This window comes from Giraffa tippelskirchi, chromosome 12 (genome assembly GCF_054371585.1).
Source record: "Giraffa tippelskirchi isolate mGirTip1 chromosome 12, T2T-mGirTip1v1.2.pri, whole genome shotgun sequence".
Lineage (NCBI taxonomy): Eukaryota > Metazoa > Chordata > Mammalia > Artiodactyla > Giraffidae > Giraffa > Giraffa tippelskirchi.
In genome coordinates this window covers 88,726,375-88,738,745 of record NC_137286.1, presented here as the reverse complement: position 1 = coordinate 88,738,745, position 12,371 = coordinate 88,726,375, and the positions used below count along the sequence as shown (strand labels likewise).

Below are 12,371 nucleotides of genomic sequence, written 5' to 3'. Positions count from 1 at the left end.
CCCAGACTCTAGCAAGAGAATGACACCTCCTGTCCTCATCACATTGCTCTGCTAGTTCAGGAAGTCCTCTGGCAGCCTCGAATGTTCTCTTTATCAAGAGTCTCCTTTTGGACTCCAGGCCCTAGACAGAAAGATCTCTATCCATAATACCTCTAGGATTAGATGTCAATACTCTTTTCAACTCCCGTAAGTGACTCTGTGAGCCCTGGGCTCACAGGCTGCCACTCGGGAGGTGGCTGGTTTCATTCTCCTGCTCTTTCATTATCATTTCTGTGCAGGATCATTTTTTCTGATCCAACTGTCATCTTAATATAGTGGAACAAAAGCAGTTCCTCTTCCCTAGGATCCAGATCAAGTTTCCAGAGAGAAAAAGCCAAGACAAAGGACATTTGGATAACTATGTACCCGTTTCCACTAAAAATCAACTTCTGACTAGGCTTAAGGCGAGGGAGGAGACCCCCCTGCACCACACCCATCCCACAGGGGTGGAGGCGGGACTCACCACCTTATAATAGGACTTGCAGAGATCCAGCTCCACAAATCCTTTTCTTCACTCTGACAACTGTTTCTGATGTAATATGTGTGAATTTGTGATCTAACTTTGGAAATTCTCATGAGTTCAAACTGATTTTAATATCTTATTACTTATGCACTAGTAATAATGCTACCTTATCTGATATTCATCACTGTGTCTGTATTGAGGGTGTTGTTGAAGAAGATGTATATTATGATGAATGTAGTGGAGAACCTATGGAAGACATTTCTATCTAGTGTTATTATTAGAATAATTCTACTTTTCTGTAGCACTTTATCTTGACTTTGCAAATTGTGTAGTTGAACATACATTCTTTTCTGTGTAACATCCGAGCCTAATTTGTGTCTGAATGATAGCACAGGTACAGGGCTCTATGTTGTGAAAAAGTGAAAGTGTTAGTCACCCAGTTGTGTCCAACTCTTTGCAACCCCATGGGCTGTAGCCCACCAGGCTCCTGTGTCCATGGAATTATCCAGGTAAGAATACTGGAGTGGGTTGCCATTCCCTTCTCCAGGGGATCTTTCCAAACCACGAATCGAACCCAAGTCTCTTACATTGCAGGCAGATTCTTTTACCACCTGAGCCACAAGGGAAGCCCATATAACCTTATACCTGGCACTATTTTCATTTAGTTCCTGCCTTACTTGGATTTTTCTATTTGCTGTCTAAAAGGCAAAGCGGTATAATGTGAGAGTTTAGTCTTTGGAGTAGGACAGATGATGGTTTACATTCTGGCTTCATTTGTGCTGTGTGACCTTTTCGCCTCCTCTCTAGGCCTCCTTTTCCTTATCTGGAAAATTATAATAAAAATAGCACCTGTTCCTCTTTGAATGTATTATGAGAACAGTACATATAAAGCAAGTAGCACAATGCTTGACACATTCTTGTTCAAGAAATAGAAGCCACCACAATTACAATGTATGTTTATTTTCCTCTTTCTTAAAAACTTTAGGCTGTCCCCAATGCAAGCCTCTTTCCTCTGATTCCAAATCGAGTAAGCCTCTCACTACATCACACATCTTCACTGTGAATCACATTTCCAAAATTCTTTCCTTTAGTCTTCAGCAGCTGCATGAATCATAGTTTTAAAAAAATCCAATATTTGGGGACATGAGTACCTTATTCAATGCCACTCATTTTCCCACTAAACCACACTGCGTCACAATCTCAAAGTGGATGAGACAATCCTATCGAACTGTATTCCAGCTCAGTTGCTGCTTTTTATAGCCTTTGTTTCCCAAACCAAATCACCCTCTTTACCAACTCACCCCTACCTTCTCTCCTTTCAGGGACATCAACTGTATCCTCCCTCTCCCTCACCCACTATATGTAATCCATCACTCATCCTAGAATATTTTACTTCACAGCCTCCCAGTCCTCTCCCCTCATTCCAGAGTTCTCTAACAACCCTCTACGTGATCTACCCACACTCTCGCTCACCTGCTCAGTCTACCCTATCCTGCATTTCATAACCAAATGCAAGAGAAGCTGCTTTTCTTTTTCAACACTTAAAAAATGTAGCCTTAGTGGTTCTGTTAGGCTACTTCTCAGAGAATAGATGCCGGTTTCCCTTTTTTTTTTTTTTTCCAGTTAAGAAAGGAAAAGCATACCTTGTCCTTCCCCACACAAAAGTCCTCATAGCTTCTCTATCAGCCTCGCACTCCCCAATAATACTAATACAATGTCTCCCTTCCTCTTTCTTATCATATTGATGTTTTTGAAGAGGCTGCCACTGTTGCTGGCTCACAGACCAGTCTCCTTCAAAACTTAACGTAGTAAGTTATGTCCTTAGTTTGGAATCTTAATTGCAATTCTGAGACAAGAGAAGATGACGACCTGGACATCTTGTGATATAAATTTAAATATGCCTTGGATCCATCAGAAAACACATTCAGTAATGACTTTGATGACAGAACAATTTGATTGTAAGCTATTTAAGGCTTATCAGACATAGACAACAAATCTAATGGTTACCAAAGGGGAAAGGTAGGTAGGGGTAGGGATAAATTAGGAGGTTGAGATTAACCAATATAAACTACTATATATAAAATAGATAAGCAACAAGTTTTTACTTCATAGCACGGGGGACTCTACTCAATATCTTGTAATAACCTATAGTGGAAAATAATCTGAAAAAATAAATATATAAAATGGATCACTTTGTATACCTGAAACTAACAATACCGTAAACCACCTATACTTCAATAACATAACCATTTTTTAAAAAAAAATGGGGTATAATTGCTTTCCAGTATTGTTAGTTTCTGCTGTGCAACAAAGTGAATCAGTTCTGTGTATACATATATCCCCTCCTCTTGGACTTCCTTCCCACATCACCCATCTCGGGCATCACAGAGCACTGGGTTGAGCTTCTATTAGAGCAGGTTCCCACTAGCTAGCTGTTTTACACATGGTAGTGTATATATGCCAGTTCCAACCTCCCGATTCCTCCTACTCCTGCTTCCCTCCCATTCGCATGTCTGTTTTCTATGTCTCTATTCCTGCCCTGAAAATAGGTTCATCTGTACCATTTTTCTAGATTTTGCATATATGGGTTAATACACAATATTTATTTTTCTGACTGACTTCACTCTGTATGACAGTCTCTAGGTCCATCCATATCTTTACAACTGATCCAATTTTGTCTGAGTAATTTAATGACTGAGTAATATTCCAATATGTATATGTACCACATCTTCTTCATCTGTTGACAGATATTTGGAGAAAAGTATGGAGGTTTCTTAAATTAAAAATAGAACTAGCATATGACCCAGCAATTCCATTACTGGGCATATACCCTGAGAAAATGATAATTTGAAAAGACACATGTACCCCAAAACAATTTTTTTAAATGTTAGATTATACCTTACTAGCTTGAGAACTACACTTTTAGTTTTGTCACTGAGAGGTACTGGCCATGGTAAAGAGAACAGTGGGTCTAGTGAGTGAGCCAGATCAAGACAGAATCCTAAGGAAGTAGTGTGAATTGAAAATTGTGTACCTTTTGCTGGTAACTCTGGTCCAATAATGGAAAATTAAGACTGAGGAGTGAGGAATGTGTAATCTGGTTTGACTGTCTACACTATCTTACCAGATAATTGCTTGACACCTTCACTTTGCCTTAGTATTTAAAGTATTAGTTGCTCAATCATATCTGACTCGTTGCAGCCATATTGTCTGTAGCCCATCAGGCTCCTCGGTCCATGGAATTTTCTAAGCAAGAATACTGGAGTGGGTTGCCATTCCCTTCTCCAGGGGATCTTCTCTACCCAGGGATCGAACCCAGGTATCCTTCATTGCAGGCAAGTTCTTTACCACCTGAGCCATCAGGGAATTTGCTTTTTGCTATAGTGGACATCACCTAAGAGCAGTTTCTGGCTGACCTCCTGTGGTCTGTTTTTGTTCCCAGTGATCTGTGGACAATCAGCTACACCACAATTAACATTTCACACCATGGCTACTAAATAAATAGGAGGGCTGTTGTGATGCTTGAATTTATGGAGAAGGGAAAGAAGAGTCAAGAATTTGTATTCAAGATTAACACCTGGCATGGCAGCAGACAGTCCAGAGCATACAGAGAAACTACAAACTTTGAGGATAGCTACTTAAATAGTATTTGCATACCTTGAGTTTGTGGTACTGGAAGGATGTTTAGGTAGAGGTATTCAATATATAGGGAAATATGTATAAGGAGGGCTTCCCAGGTGGTATGAGTGGTAAAGAGCCTGCCTGCCAATGCAGGAGATGCGGGTTTGATCCCTAGGTTAGGAAGATCCCCTGGAGGAGAAAATGGCACCCCACTCCAGTATTCTTGCCTGGAAAATTCCATGGACAGAGGCACAGCAGATGTGAATATAGTAGTGTGAGAGAAAAACAACAACAAAAAAATGCCTTGCTTATTTATTCTGTTGTTACTTCCATGAGCATCCATTGCCATAGCAACACATTAAGCCTCCTTTCTTACATCTCTAGTCAACATAAAGTGCCATAACCAGCATTAAGTATTGAAACTCACAGGAGGTATTAACAATAACATTGCATTTAACAAGACAACATAATAAACAGATCCACCTACTAAATTTGCCTAGTGGAGCATCTGTTTCCAGGAAGTGCAAAATGCCTTTTAGAGCCTGTTCGCATGTCTGTTGATCTCACCATGGGGAATGTACAATTCAAGTATCAGCTTCCTTTGCAGGAGACTGATCATCTGCCCAACAAGTTGTGGAGGAAATCAGGATAACAAAGCTGGGTTCTTTGTTTCTCTCTCAGTCAAGCATCCTTCATCAATCCTCATTGCCTTTGCTGAGGAATTAATTTATCTCCTCCCAAACTTGAATCCAAAGACAAGTGAAATCTCCTAGAGCTGTGTGTTCTAATACATAGTCATGTGTGGCCTTTGAGTACCTGAAATGTGGCTGACTCAATTTAGATACATCGCAAATACAAAGTAAACACCAAATTCCAAGTATTTAGCACAGGAAAAAATAATGTACGATATCTCCTTAACAAGAGATTGAAGATTGTTGATTATGTTGATTGCAGATTAAAATAACATGTTGAATATAATAGGTTTCCTCTTATTTTATAAATGTGCCTCCCAGAAAATTTAGAATAGCACACATAGCTCAAGTTTATGGCTCACAATCTTTTTCTATTGGGCATCAGTGCTCTGGGGGCTGAAAACAGTCACCTATCCAGGAGTGATGACTCACCTCCTTCTCCCTGAAAAGCTCTTCTTCTCACTCTCTCCTCCATGTTCCTTCTCTCTGCTTCCTTGTTATTTATTTTGATTTTTATTGCCATGTTTTCCCCTTCTTTTTTCTCTTTCTCTCCTTGAGATTTGGAATAAAGAGAAAGGAGAAGGTGGTTAGACAGAAAGAGGGAGAAAGAGGATGATGAAGCAGGAAGTGGACTGTGGTTCTGGGTCTTAATTCTGTATACAGATGTCCATCCTTCAAAGTTGGCTCTAGAGAACTGAAAAGGAGGCAGCCACGATTTTCAGCAACTTCTCTTCTTATTCTCAGAGGCAGACATCTTTAACCACCATAATTCCTTGGTGGTGCTTTAGTCACGGAGCCGTGTCCGACTCTTGCGATCCCATGGACTATAGCTCGCCAGGCTCCTCTGTCCATGGAATTCTCCAGGCAAGAATATTGGAGTGGGTTGCCATTTCCTTCTCACCATACTTCCCTAAGAAGACCTAATAAAGTTTCTTCTTTTCCTTACTTCACCCAGTTCTCTCTTTATTCACCATCTGTCAGAACTCTGAAGGCGGAAGTATATGCTGGGACTTGAGAATAGTCGCCTACACTGCTACTCTAGCATCCTGTTTACACTTGCTTTCAGACTTAGGAGCTAAAGGCTCCAGTTCCATTGCTGCTCCCACCTCCCCTCCTCAACTGCCTCAACCCTACCGTCTCTCGTCCCCTGCTTCAGACCATAACAACACTGCCTATATTTATGTCGTGTCGTCTAGGTACCCTGCTCTACTGCAGACACTGCGGTGCAGTTCTCAGATGTACGTGGTGTGTTATACTTGCACCAAGGAAACACTTAGAGAGGACGAGGTCTACATTTATGAAATGGGAAATGTGCAAAAGTATCCTTGATTAGGCTAGAAAATGAATGCTTCAGACTATAAACGCATTGCACTTTGTTAGAACCTGATTATGGTATTTATCACCTGTGTTGTTATTTGAAAGATTTAAAGCTCTTTGACAATTACCATTATTAACAATACACATATAGTGCTTTCCAACTTGTAGAGCAAATTTACATACATACCGTTCTCACAATTCTGTGAAATTGGTAATAAACTCTCCATTTGATAGATGAGAGTCTAAGTTTCTGTGGTTTCCCAAAATTTTATAGAGAATAGTGGACAAAGTCTGCACTAGAACACAGATCTCTCTGGACTCCATGTCTAGCCACATCTTTTCTCAATTATATAGTAGAAATTTCAAATGAATCTTCTTGTGTGCGTTGGTTCTGACCCTGGGGTTTAGGCTCTGAAACTGATAAAATCCTTCTTTATTACTCATCCCACAAATCACGATGGGGCTGGTGGAGTCTCACCATTTGTGATGAGAGGTCACAGGACTTGATCCATATGGAACTAATACCTCTCGGAGGGTAATGGGTTAAATACTTCGGCTTCTGAACTATAAGCACAGAGTAAAAATTTGACTTGATAAACATACTGAAAATCTAGGCCAAATTCTCAAAACACAACAAACAAACAAAAAAGAAAAATGCTACAATAAGCACAAACTTAACACAAACTGCAACCGTTAATATTAAATGTCTTTGTGAGCTTTCCTGGTGACTAAGATGGTAAAGAATCTGCATGCAATGCAGGAGACTCCGGTTCAATCCCTGGGAGAGAAAGATTCCCCTGGAGAAGGAAATGGCAACCCACTCCAATATCCTTGCCTGGGAAATCCCATGGACAGAGGGGCCTAACAGGCTACAGTCCATGGGGTCGCAAAGAGTCCAACACAACTGAGCAACTAACACACACACACACACACACAAATGTCTTTTTATATAATTTGACTCTCATACATATCATTCTATAAATATACACACAATGGAAAAATCTCCATTTCTAGTGGCTTATTTAATAAGTACTTGAAAGTTATTAAGTACTTGGTAGTTATTTTTTCTTGCCTAGCCCTGTATTTTCCCCCCACCTAACCCCCAGCAGAGCTGGAAATAGGTATTCCGGTCACTAAGGGACGCGAGCAGAGCCTGGCCAATCAGAGTTCCCCATTCACTCCTGAGTATGCGGTAATTGGCCAAGGGTGGTCATGTGAGCCATGAAAGACCAATAAAGGTTTTTCCCTTTAACAAGTCATTTGGAAAATGAAGCTCAATTTATGTTGTACTTACTCAACCCTGAGGAGCCAGACCACATCTTCCCAGCACGCTGGAGAAGCCTTTCCACAGACTGAGGCTAAGCAGGGACAGGGTGACAGGAAGCTGCGTGAAGGAGAAAAGAAAGGAAAAGCCTGGTGATGTGAGTCCCCGTTCTAGTCTCTGGCCTCTGGACCCTGCAGGAATTCCTTTGAGCCTGTGAACTACCCCTAGAACAGTCAAAGGTACGCAGATCAGTAAACTGTATCCTTTCCTCAAGGTGTTTGGTCTGGGGAGATGGAAGAACCTGCCCACTCTGGGAAGGAGGCTGTGGCAGGCTCCCTCCCTAGTTGTAGATAAGGTGACATGAGGAACATTCGGACTTTAGGAGGGAAGAGTGGAGGGACTCCAGCGTGACTTCAGGTGTCAGGCCTCCTCTCTTTCTCTTGGTTGAGCCAGAGGAACTTTCTCTACCTTAGAAGGAGATTTTCCTAAACCCAGAAGCTGGTGACCAGGAGTGAGATGTGGTGTCAGGGAAAGGAAAAATGAGGGAAAATTTATAAGAGATGAAGGAAAGAACTGCTGTGTAGAATTTAATTCAACAAACCCTCATTTTTTTCTAGCCCTGAGGGATTCATTAGTAAATGACAATAGAAAAAGTCACTGCCATCAAATCTATTATATTTTATAGTATCAGATGCGATGAATTCTGTAAAGGAACTTTCTTGACTGTTAGTCAAGGAAGGTCTATCTAAGGAGGCTTTTAAGCCGACACCTGAAGGAAAGAAGAAAGGTAAAATCTGGAGACAAAAGTATCCTCAGGAAAGGAAACAGCTAAGGCAGAGGTCATAAGAGGGGAGAAATTTGGTGTATTTGAAGAACAAAAAGTAAGTTTGTATGACTAGAAGGCAATAACATAGAGTGCAGGCTATTTTAACCTCACCATTGATGACGCTGGAGCTAGATAATTTAAAGAAGATGTCAACTTATTCATCAGAGGTAATATGAAATCTCTCCATACTTGAGAATCAACAGAAAAAAATTAATGTATAAGATCTGTAGAAACAAAACTGTAAAACACTCTTGTAAGACAAAAAAATTATGGACAAAGGAAGAGGCACAATGTGTGGGGAAGACTTTGTATCTAAAGAGTTTAAGTTCTCCAAAGCTGATCTGTAGTTATAATATGATTCCAATAAAAATACCAAGAGGATCTTTTTTTTGCACTAGACAAGGTGATTATAAATGCATAAAAAATATAAACAAGCAAAGAAAAAGGAGGGGAAAAAAAAAGGTAATGAACAAGGACCTACCGTGTAGCATAGCGAACTCTGTTTAGTATTCTGTAATAACTGAAATGGGAACAGAATTTGAATGTAATTGAATCACTTTGCTGTACACCTGAAACTAACACCACATTGTTAGTCAAGTATGCTCCAATATAAAATAAAAATTAAATAAATAGACTCTTAAAAATGAGAATAGTCTTGTAAATTATTAAAACATAAGTCAAATAGGTATAGAAGTGTGATAAAAATAGATATTGATGAACTCACTAATACAAACAAGTGGGATAATTCACATAATAAGAGTGGTATCTTAAATTAATGGGAAAAATATTAAGAATTAAATGGTATTGGGATAGCTGGATAGTCATCTAGAAAAATGTAAACTGGATGTAAAAGTAAACTAATACTCTATACAAGAATAAATTCCAAATGGATCAAATTCCAAATGATTTAAACATATATTCAAGAAGGAAGCCCAAAAGTTACTAGGAAAAAGCCTGAGAATTATTTATAATCATGAGAGGTCTTTCTAATTAAAACATGATCTCTTGTAACTTTAATAGTCATACTTTTTCAATCTTTTCTTTTAAACTCCTGCTAAAACCACTACAAGAAAAGAAAAAAGACAAACTGAGAAAATAAATTTGTAACCTTATCACAAAGGGCCCATTTAACATAGCAAGACTGTCAATCAGCAAAGACCAGTAACCTATAGAAAATTGAATCACCTATTTACTGTTTCCCACTTCAACATTTTTAAAATATTTAAATATATTTTCAAAAGACTTAGTAAAATAAAAATTTTAAAAATATAAATTATTCTCTCTACTGTTTGTTTGGGTATAATTCATTCAAGACTATCACACATAAGTACTGACTTGTGTGAATGGATATTTTTGTAGAAACTGATAAATTGTGTATTTCATGGCTGAGTTGACACAGTATGAAAATTAGTGCATGAACTAGTAAGATAGAAAATTGATCCATGAACTGACAAAGCAAATCATAACCAGAGGTAGCTGTAGAAACTTAAACACATTACACAACCAGGGAAATTTTCCTTCTTCATCTTGAACAGTTAAATTGATGGAAATTTCAGGAAAAGTTTTAGATTTCAGGAATAGGAACATAAAATTGGATATTTAGAAAAGCGTATTTAGTTCTTAAGAGGCAAGTTGATCCCAGCTGACTTTTGGGTTATTGAAAAATAAAGCATTAAACTAGAAGTCAGATAACCTAGACTCAAAATCTATCTGTAAGGGCCAATATGACACTTGGACACAAAAATAGTATGAGAGAAAGATCTGAATCTCACCAGTAACCCAAATATTTAGCACAGGTTCTGACACAAAAATAACCAATTCTAGTTCCTTCATGTATCTTTCTCATTCTGATCATGGTTTTCCTTATATGATTATCTCACCAAGATTGAAGCATGTATATTGGTTACTCACTTGATATTAGTTACCCATGTCATTCCAATGCATGTCACCAATAAGAAAAAAAAAAAAAGATCACATGATTTAAACAAGGGGAAGTATTCTTTTCCTCTCACACTAAAAAATGTCCCAGGCTGGTAGGACAGCTCTTTCACTATCATTAGAGATGCAACACCTGACATCCTGCTCACCATCCTAGTACACGGCCTCCATTCTCAAGGTTACTTCATGGTCCCAGGTAGCTGCCAGAGCTCCAGCTATCAAACTCAGTGTCCATTCTGTATGAGTAAAAGAAGACAAACACCAAAGAGTATGTGTTATATGTGTAGATTATCAATGTATTGCCTCTCAGCTCTAAATCTTCTTCCCCCTGTTTTCTGATACTGGTGCTTGGCCCTATAAATGCTCTCCTTCGCCTGTTCATTCAATATTAGGCTTGTCAATAAATGGTTCTGCATACCTGTAGCAGACAGAAGGAGCTTTCCTTCCTAGTTACAGGATACTGGTTTGGGTATGTATGGAAGCTGGAGGATTGGCATGGGGTAGCCTGGTAGTGCTCAAATCAGTGGTCCTCACAAACACACATAGGTCTGTGTCCTCCACCAGGGGCAAGCCACTTGTCTGGCAAGTTCTAGCCTATAGCTTCTAGCAAAGTTCTTAGCTTCCAGCAAGCTGCTGGCTCCCCTGAGAGCTCAATTCCCTCCAACCAGGTCTGAATTTCAGGGGTAAGAGGAGAGCATCCTTTAAATTCCAGGTGTCTTTCTTAATTACCCCAAGTCCTAGAGGTAGTAGCTGCCATCTATATTTACTACTTTGTAACCCTTAGCATCTTATTTTGCCCATCTTTGTGGTTAACTATCTTTTAATTGTTAATTCTTTATATTAATTTTTCCCTGTTCAAATTACTGGTGTACTTTCTCTCTCCTGATGGAATCTTGCCTGATTGACTATGTGATTCCACCTATATGAAACTCAAAAAATCAAGCAAAATTAATCTATGGTGATAGTGGTTACCTCTGGGAAGATTACTGACTAGGATGGTCATAAGGGAACTTTCTAGGGTGCTGGAAATACTTTATATTTTAATCTGGGTAATGGTTTCATGAGTGTATATGCATGTAAAAATCAATTAAGATTTGTATACCGTCTATATAAATTATTCCTCAATATGGGGGCAAAAACCTATGTTGCAAGATAGAAGAGGAGTTAAAGAAATGGATTTAAAACAAAACTCTTTACAGAGGAACTCTTTAAACTCTTTAAGCAGTTTCTCAGTAGTATTACACTGCAGGTATCTGAATACCATGGGCCTGAACAAAACCATATGGCCATAACTAGCTGCAGAGAAGGTAAGTGACAGTATGCCTTGCTCAATATCAGAGTTCTGTTAGCCAAGGAAGAAGGAAAGAGTGGATGCTGGTGTAGGCAACTAATAGTCTCTACCACAACAGATACTATATTAAATTTGCTAAATTTAATTGATAAATTTAAATAATAGCCATGGGATTAAGCCTTGGGGAGTATATGTAAATAAGTGAATAAATCAATCCATGGATGCATGATTCAGCATTCTTTATACCACAGCATCCTACACTTCCATTACAGTTCGGCATCATTATAAACTAAACTGGCAAGGCCCTGTTATCATGGAGCTTACATTCTAGCACTTGGCACTTAGCTGACTCAAGAAAAAAAAAATGCTTGTTGAATAAATACATAAAAATAAGGAAATGGATGAATGAATGGATAATATTTGTTTCAATGGGAATAAAATTACTTAAGGAAGTGCCACTACAGCCATCATCTTGAAAAGTGCATCTGCCTCACTGGGAAGAAGTGATCTGTTATCCTTGATAGTCTGGTAGACCTGATACATCATATAAGAAAACTTTTAGAAAACTATAAATCACCCCAAAGGAGTGACTTCCTGGGGGAGGCCAGAGCTGCGGTCCCTCAACTGGGAGAGGAGATCCATGTGTCACCTCTTCCAGAACCCAGCTGGAATTTGAGGTCTCCCAGACATACGGCTTTAAATATAATAATTACAGAAGGACACCAACTAAAATGCACAGTGACCAAATTCCAGGAAAAGGCATGCTGCCCCTGAGAGATACGGAAGCTTTTATAAATCAAGGCTGGTCAGGGAACAGTTTGCCTTGGATGAGATCTCCAGGCCTCATCCAAGTTTAGAGGCAGCAGGCTCTGTGCCTCTTGCTGGGCCTCCCGAGACCCTTTTTGGGCTCTTATCATGGG

The 12,371-nt window shown here is 39.2% G+C and overlaps 1 protein-coding gene and 1 long non-coding RNA gene across 2 annotated transcripts in view; both read left to right on the top strand.

Moving 5' to 3' along the window:
• The window catches only part of LOC145528632 (uncharacterized), a 283,959-nt gene that overhangs the window by 35,249 nt on the left and 236,339 nt on the right, over positions 1 to 12,371 (top strand). The gene's annotated exons all lie outside the window — the stretch shown is intronic.
• Positions 2,513 to 6,787, top strand: LOC145528701 (uncharacterized). The gene is made up of 2 exons (XR_014070570.1): positions 2,513 to 3,668; positions 4,342 to 6,787. It is a non-coding gene; the product is annotated as an uncharacterized LOC145528701 (long non-coding RNA).